The sequence below is a fragment of the Microcaecilia unicolor genome, chromosome 5, assembly GCF_901765095.1.
Source record: "Microcaecilia unicolor chromosome 5, aMicUni1.1, whole genome shotgun sequence".
NCBI lineage: Eukaryota > Metazoa > Chordata > Amphibia > Gymnophiona > Siphonopidae > Microcaecilia > Microcaecilia unicolor.
The window spans coordinates 145,534,133-145,542,831 of NC_044035.1; positions in this window are offsets into that span (position 1 = coordinate 145,534,133).

An 8,699-nucleotide genomic window follows, 5' to 3' on the forward strand; every position below is an offset into this window, starting at 1 on the left:
GGCGCGCTGGCGTTTTTAGCGCATGCTAAAAATAGACGTGTGCTAAACGCTAAAGACGTGAATGAGAAAAGTTGCATTGGCTCCCAATCAAAGAACGGATCATCTTCAAAATCTGCACCTTAGTCCACAAAATCATATACGGCATAGTCCCAGGATACATGACAGACCTTATTGATCTACCAATAAGAAACAAAGTCAGACTATCAAGATCTTACTTAAACCTACAGTGGGGGAAATAAGTATTTGATCCCTTGCTGATTTTGTAAGTTTGCCCACTGACAAAGACATGAGCAGCCCATAATTGAAGGGTAGGTTATTGGTAACAGTGAGAGATAGCACATCACAAATTAAATCCGGAAAATCACATTGTGGAAAGTATATGAATTTATTTGCATTCTGCAGAGGGAAATAAGTATTTAATCCCTCTGGCAAACAAGACCTAATACTTGGTGGCAAAACCCTTGTTGGCAAGCACAGCGGTCAGACGTCTTCTGTAGTTGATGATGAGGTTTGCACACATGTCAGGAGGAATTTTGGTCCACTCCTCTTTGCAGATCATCTCTAAATCATTAAGAGTTCTGGGCTGTCGCTTGGCAACTCGCAGCTTCAGCTCCCTCCATAAGTTTTCAATGGGATTAAGGTCTGGTGACTGGCTAGGCCACTCCATGACCCTAATGTGCTTCTTCCTGAGCCACTCCTTTGTTGCCTTGGCTGTATGTTTTGGGTCATTGTCGTGCTGGAAGACCCAGCCACGACCCATTTTAAGGCCCTGGCGGAGGGAAGGAGGTTGTCACTCAGAATTGTACGGTACATGGCCCCATCCATTCTCCCATTGATGCGGTGAAGTAGTCCTGTGCCCTTAGCAGAGAAACACCCCCAAAACATAACATTTCCACCTCCATGCTTGACAGTGGGGACGGTGTTCTTTGGGTCATAGGCAGCATTTCTCTTCCTCCAAACACTGCCAAAGAGCTCAATTTTTGTCTCATCTGACCACAGCACCTTCTCCCAATCACTCTCGGCATCATCCAGGTGTTCACTGGCAAACTTCAGACGGGCCGTCACATGTGCCTTCCGGAGCAGGGGGACCTTGCGGGCACTGCAGGATTGCAATCCGTTATGTCGTAATGTGTTACCAATGGTTTTCGTGGTGACAGTGGTCCCAGCTGCCTTGAGATCATTGACAAGTTCCCCCCTTGTAGTTGTAGGCTGATTTCTAACCTTCCTCATGATCAAGGATACCCCACGAGGTGAGATTTTGCGTGGAGCCCCAGATCTTTGTCGATTGACAGTCATTTTGTACTTCTTCCATTTTCTTACTATGGCACCAACAGTTGTCTCCTTCTCGCCCAGCGTCTTACTGATGGTTTTGTAGCCCATTCCAGCCTTGTGCAGGTGTATGATCTTGTCCCTGACATCCTTAGACAGCTCCTTGCTCTTGGCCATTTTGTAGAGGTTAGAGTCTGACTGATTCACTGAGTCTGTGGACAGGTGTCTTTCATACAGGTGACCATTGCCGACAGCTGTCTGTCATGCAGGTAACGAGTTGATTTGGAGCATCTACCTGGTCTGTAGGGGCCAGATCTCTTACTGGTTGGTGGGGGATCAAATACTTATTTCCCTCTGCAGAATGCAAATAAATTCATATACTTTCCACAATGTGATTTTCCGGATTTAATTTGTGATGTGCTATCTCTCACTGTTACCAATAACCTACCCTTCAATTATGGGCTGCTCATGTCTTTGTCAGTGGGCAAACTTACAAAATCAGCAAGGGATCAAATACTTATTTCCCCCACTGTACATTACCCAAATAGCAAAGGACTGAAATACAAAACAACTTTCGCATCCGGCTTCTCCTACATAAGCGCACAACTATGGAATGGGCTCCCAAAAGCTGTGAAAACAATCCACGACCACCAGAACTTCAGGAAATCACTAAAAAACATCCTCTTCAAAAAGACCTACCCCAACGACCCTACGTAAACCTCCTCACCCAGCAACACAGCATAACTTTGATAGTGCTGGGCAACACGCAATCTTCATCCTTCCCGACCCTCCACATATACCTCATACGATCACATTTCAACCTTGTACTTGTTATCAACTGACTGGGCAAACGCCTTTGACGGTACTATGTAAGCCACATTGAGCCTACAAATAGGTGGGAAAATGTGGGGTACAAATGCAACAAATAAATAAATAAATGTATTCCTATGGGCTTCTTTAGCATTTAGCGCGTGCCTATTTTTGACATGTGCTAAAAAGATCAGCGCATCTAAGTAAAAGATCCCCTTATGGGCCTTTTTACTGTGGTAAAAGGGACCATGTACTAGCGGCAGTGGCCATTTTTACCATGCAACAGGGTCCCTTTTACCACAGCGGGTGAAAATAAAAATGAAATGGCCATGCGGTAAGTTTGCACACGCTGTGTGGCCATTTCTGGGGGAAGTACTTACAACCACCCACTGAGATGGCGGTAAGGGCTCCCGCGTTACCCCAGCAGTAACTGGGTTAGCGTGGGAGTGGGTAACCCTCTATTGTCCCCAAGTACAAGAATTAAATTGTGAGCCCACTAGTGACAGAGAAAGTACCGGCATATAATAAAAATGTAAACTGCTTTGGCCGTACCACAGAAAGGCATATCAAATCCATGACCCTTTAGGGAAAGGGAATGGGACTTGATATACTGCCTTTCTGTGGTGTTTTGCATCTACGTTCAAAGTGGTTTACACAGTGCATTTTTCCTAGCAAAAAAGGTGCCAGTACTCAAATGCCAGGCCACTCTTCAGGGGTGGGGTGACCACTGAGGGACCCACCCCACAATAGCCAGGCCCCCTACAACCAGTCACAGAATCTATGTCAAGGTAGAATTGGTGTGTAGAGCCTGAGCTCTTTCATTAAAACTTGGGGACCATGGGTCAATTTTAGCAGACCATGGAAAAGGTGTCAGTACTCAGTACCCCCCCCCCCCCCCAAGTACCCCTTCAAAAAAGTCCTGGGTTTACATATTATATGCAGGTACTTATTATGTACCTGGGGCAATGGAAGATTAAGGGGGTCTTTTACTTAGGCACACTGGCGTTTTTAGCGCAAGCTAAAAATAGGTGCACGCTAAACACTAAAGACACCCATAGGAATACATTGGCGTCTTTAGCGTTTAGCATGTGCTTATTTTTAGCGCTCACAAAAAACGCCAGTGTGCTTAAATAACAAAAACCCTAAGTGACTTGCCCAGAATCACAAGGAGCTGCAATGGGAATTGACTCCAGTTTCCCAGGATCAAAGTCCTACTTCACCTTCATCTGCCTGCAATCCGTGTCAACAAAGCCGACTATGGGCAAGCAGTAAGCATCCAGCAGCAGACTGGCGAGAGAGAGCTGCAAGGATCCCACTACAACCTACAGAAACCAGTCACATGCACTGATATGATAGCTGAGGGGCATGCCACATCTTGTGTTTCCTGTCATACTACCCCCTCTCCATCCCCACCCTTACACTTTTTCTTTGCCCTTTACTTTGTGAAATAATAACATGCTCTCATATGTTTACAGTAACTCTCATCCCCATTTACAGAGCAGATAAAAACAAAATTTTGACCTCGACTTTGCTAGGACAATACTTAAACCAATCAACATGAACAAAAACAAATACAATAAAATACTTATTTACTAAAAAACATGGTTCAATGCAAATTTCAAGAGACCAGCCATAGCTGGGATTAGCATAAACAAGATACCGTAATTCCACTTACTTCATCAAAATTATTGGAAGATAAGCTATTGAGAGTTGTGTCAACAATATAGCACAAATCATTTAACTAAGGTAGTGTTCTTAATAACTCTTTCTTCTGCCAGAAGAGTCAGTGAGTTTCAAGCTCTTATGGCAGACCCACCTTACACCAGGTTGTACTACGACGGGTTGTACTTCGTACCCAGCCCAAATTCCTTCCTAATAGGTAGGGGATTCCAATTTTTTTGGGATCCTTCAGTGGAGAACAGATTGTTGTTTCGTAAGTTGTGCTTATTGGCGAGAAAGTGTATTTTGCAGTCCTGGACCTCTGAATCCTCGCCTGAATTTTGGCATTGGCGTAATATGGTACACCTTTTATTATCCTGGGAGGCACGGGAAGTAAAGGGCTCTTTTAAATGTAAATCCCAGTTTTTGAAAATTTGGAATCCCTATTTGTCCTCTCTGTCACCACAAGGTAGAAGTCTTATTTTGAATCTGTTGAAATGAGCTGTCAGCTCGATTACAGGGGGGGGAGGGAGGGATTGGGACTAGAGTTGGTTTAAGTTGCTTTCCGTCCATTGTTCTGGGAGGTCATAAGAAACCAGACCTCCTTGGGCATGGACGGGGGGGGGGGGGGGGGGGGGGGGGAGGGGGGAGATTTGCAGTAGGGGGAAGATTCACATAGTTGGGGTGGGTTAGTATTCAGTAAGATTTTATTGTTAAAATATACCTTTTGGGCTATTGGCCAGTCTTGTTTGGCTTATATTACTATTAATGTTTAGTGTTTAAGGTTGTGACTAGATGAGTATTTAGATCCTTTCGAAACTGCATATATCTAGTTTGTAGTCTAATGTGCGATGGCAAAGAATTCCAAAATAAAGCAGCTTGATAGGCAAATACTGAATTGGAAGACCTTCTGAATTTAATACCTTTTGCTGAGGGAAAATGTAAGATCAATTGATCATTATTGCATAAGGAGCTTCAAGTAGTGGAGATGTTTATCAATTGACTCATAACCTGAGGCCAAGCCATATATAATCCTGAAAGTCAATGTACATAATTTAGAAATAACTCTGGTATATACTGGAGACCAGTGCAACTTAATAATCAGAGGGGTTACTCATGCATTACACATTACTCTTATTTTCACTGTAACATTCTGCAAAGTTTGTATTTCCTATATAATAATTCTCACCTCCAACGTTCTAATCTTGCTGCCTGCGTCCGTGGCTCCTTCGGAGTTGCTGAGCTAGGCTCTGTAGTCAGGCTGACGTCACCGTTGCAATTATGCTGTGAACTTCAGAACCCGTGAAAAAAGAAAAAAAAACATTCTACGCCTCACAGCTGATCCATGTCCAGCGACCCTCCTCTCTTCCCTGCCCCCCCTGCAGCCACCCATGTCCAGCTACCCTGCTCTCACACCTGCCTCCCCTCCATCCACCCAGGTTGTGTAGCGAATTCTTTGGGGCAGGCAGGAAAGATCCCCGGTCCTGCCTGCCCGCTGCTGGCGCTGACCCTCCCCCTCTGCCGGATCGCTGTTCAAAATGGCCGCCGACACTTACAAGGGCAGCCTCCAAGACTACAGCAGAAGTCTCGTGAGTCTGCCATTGGAAGTCTCGGCAGTCATTTTGAACAGTGATCCAGCAGTGGGGGAGGGTCAGCGCCAGCAACGGGCAGGCAGGACCAGGGATCTTTCCTGCCTGCCCCAAAGAATTTGCTACACAACCTGGGTGGCTGGAGGGGAGGCAGGTGAAAGAGCAGGGTTGTTGGACATGGGTGGCTGCAGGGGGGGCAGGGGGAGAGGAGGGTCGCTGGACATGGGTGGCTGGAGGGGGGCAGGGGAGAGGGAGGGGGTCCTGAGACCAGAGAGGTGAGGGTGGAAGGGGGTCCTCAGACCATAAAGGGGAGGAGGGGGGTCCTGAGAGAGGGGGGTGGGGGCATACACTCACTCACTCTCTGTCTCTCACACACACACACTCTCTCTCTCTCTTTCTCTCTCTGACACACACACTCCATCTCGCACACACACTCTCTCTCTCTCAAACATACACTCCGAGGAAAACCTTGCTAGCGCCCATTTCATTTCTGACAGAAATGGGCCTTTTTTACTAGTGTTTATATAATTTATCTGAGCAACCTATATAAAGATTACAATAAGCTAAATGAGATAAAATAAGTTGAGGCAACTTCAATGTATTAAGAAATATTTCTTATTTGAGCAGTTTAAGGTTGTTGTTCAGGCACTTAAGAAAAATGTTTCTAATTAAGAGGCCCTTTTACTAAGCTGCATTAAACCTTAAAGTGTGTCTAACGCAGCAAAAAATGTACCACTGCGGGATGTGCTATAGCATCATGCAGTAACTTTTGAATGTACGTGTGCTAAGTGCACGCTAAATAATTTGGGGGGATATTTTTTTTCAGGGAGCATATTAGGGCAGAGTGTGGGTGCTCCTGTGCTAACCAGTTAGTGCAGCTATATTACCACAGGCTAACTGGTTATTGCATGGATAGTGCAGGAGTCCTTCCACCTACAAAATAGGTGTCAGTAAGAGCTCCCATGGTAATTAAACAAAATAGCTTCAAGCTAATGGCATCATTAGTGCCAGGGGCATAGCTAGGTGGGGCCACAGGAACCTGGGCCCCCTCAAATTTTATCCAGGCCCCTGGTTTGGCTGGCAGGGGTCCCCAACCCCCTGCCAGCCGAAGCCTTCTTCAGCGCCGGTCTCCGGTGCAGCCGCATTCTGCCTTGCTCTTTCTTCTTGCTGACATCCTCCTGTGCACGCTCCTTTACGTGAAACTCAGTTTCATGTGAAGGAGCGTGCACAGGACGTCAGCAAGAAGAAAGAGCAGGGCAGAACGCGGCTGCGCCAGAGACCAGTGCTGAAGAAGGCTTTGGCTGGTGAGGGTTGGGGACTCCCGCTAGCAAAGGATGATAAAATAAGGGTTCTGACAAGTGAATAAGGGTTAGGAGTTAAAGCAGCATCAAAAAGGTGGGATTTTAGCTTAGATTTGAAGAAGGACAGAGATGGAGCTTGACGTACCGGCTCAGGAAGTCTATTCCAGGCATATGGTGCAGCAAGATAAAAGGAACGGAGTCTGGAGTTAGCAGTGGAGGAGAAGGGTGCAGATAAGAGAGATTTACCCAGTGAATGGAGTATCCAGGGAGGAATGTAGGGAGAGATGAGAATGGAGAGGTACTGAGGAGCTGCAGAGTGAATGCATTTATAGGTCAATAAGAGGAGTTTGAACTGTATGCGGAAACAGATAGGAAGGCAGTGAAGTGACTTGAGGAGAGGGCTAATATGAGCAAAACGACCCTGGTGGAATATTAGTCGTGCAGCAGAATTTTGAACAGATTGAAGAGGAGAGAGATGGCTAAGTGGGAGACCTGTGAGAAGCAAGTTGCAATAGTCTAAGCGAGAGGTGATAAGAGTGTGGATGAGGGTTCTGGTAGTGTGCTCAGAAAGGAAAGGGCAAATTTTGCTGATATTATAGAGAAAGAAATGACAGGTTTTAGCAGTCTGCTGAATATGTGCAGAGAAGGAGAGGGAGGAATCGAAGATGACCCCAAGGTTACGAGCTGATGAGACAGGAAGGATGAAAGTGTTATCCACAGAAATAGAGAATGGGGGAGGAGGAGAGGTTGGTTTAGGGGGAAAGATAAGAAGCTCAGTCTTGGTCATGTTTAGTTTCAGATGGCGCTGAGACATCCAGGCAGCAATGTTAGACAGGCAGGCTGATACTTTGGCCTGGATTTTGGCTGAGATTTCTGGTGTGGAGAGGTAGATCTAGGAGTAATCAGCATAAAGATGATACTGAAAACCATGGGATGAGATCAGAGTACCAAGGGAAGAAGTATAGATGGAGAAAAGAAGAGGTCCCAGGACAGATCCCTGAGGTACACCAACTGACAGTGGGATAGTAGAGGATACAGCCTCATGTCGCTGCTTGCATGGGACACGCATGGATGGGCTTACAGCCGCGACAGCTTCAGAACTTGGGGACTTTTCTGTGGACTTTAATAATGTGAAGAGAGAGAGAAAACCAAACCCCCACATATACGTTTGGGAATAAAAAGTTCTATAGGCATATGAAAATGCCAGCAGTGGTGTATAAAAACCCAGATCTGGAGTCTGACTCCCTGCAGCCCTGCTTTTACCAGGATGAAGACGAGTTGTACTTTTGTGAGCCGGACTCGGTCCCACTGGGAGAGGATATCTGTAAGAAGTTTGAGCTGCTGCCCAGGCCGCCACTGTCACTGAATCAGGCTGGGTTGTGGGAGGATGTGGGCACTCGGGGGGGGGGGGGGGGGGACAGCAATGACCAACAAGCTGGACTGGGTGTCTGAGCTACTGCTGCCCAAGGCTATTGTTTTTACATAGAAATATTTTTATTGTCATCATAAGCAAAAATAAAGGCATATAGCGCAGCACTGAAATCCACAAAACAAAATTGCAAATAACCCATCAAGAACCAGCGCACTGATAAAAACATTTTGAATATAACCCCCCTCCTTTCACAGACCTCCTCAAAATTCCCCCAACCCCCACAAGTTCCGTTACCTCCCACCACCCCCTCCTAACAAAGAGAATGCAAAACCTTACAAGTTTGCTATTGTTTTGGACTAACCAATATGGCATCAAGCTCCACCCACTGGCTTAAGCCAAGATAATGGGCCAGATAGGCTCATGCCATCACTTGTCATTAAACCTCCTTGCATTGCACATAAGCTGCCTGCGGCCTGCTCCAAAGCTTTCCCACTGGTCCAACAATTGAAAATAGCTAACTACAATGACCATCCTAGGTAGATACCACTAGAGGCACATCCTCAGTGCGAGACAACATTGCATCACCTGGGGAAGGTCTCCTCCATAGTTCACTGTCAGCCAGTGATAATCCTAGGTCGGCTGCCACCCGGGGCGGATCGCCGATGTGCACACCCCCCTGGTGCAATGACACCCCCCCCC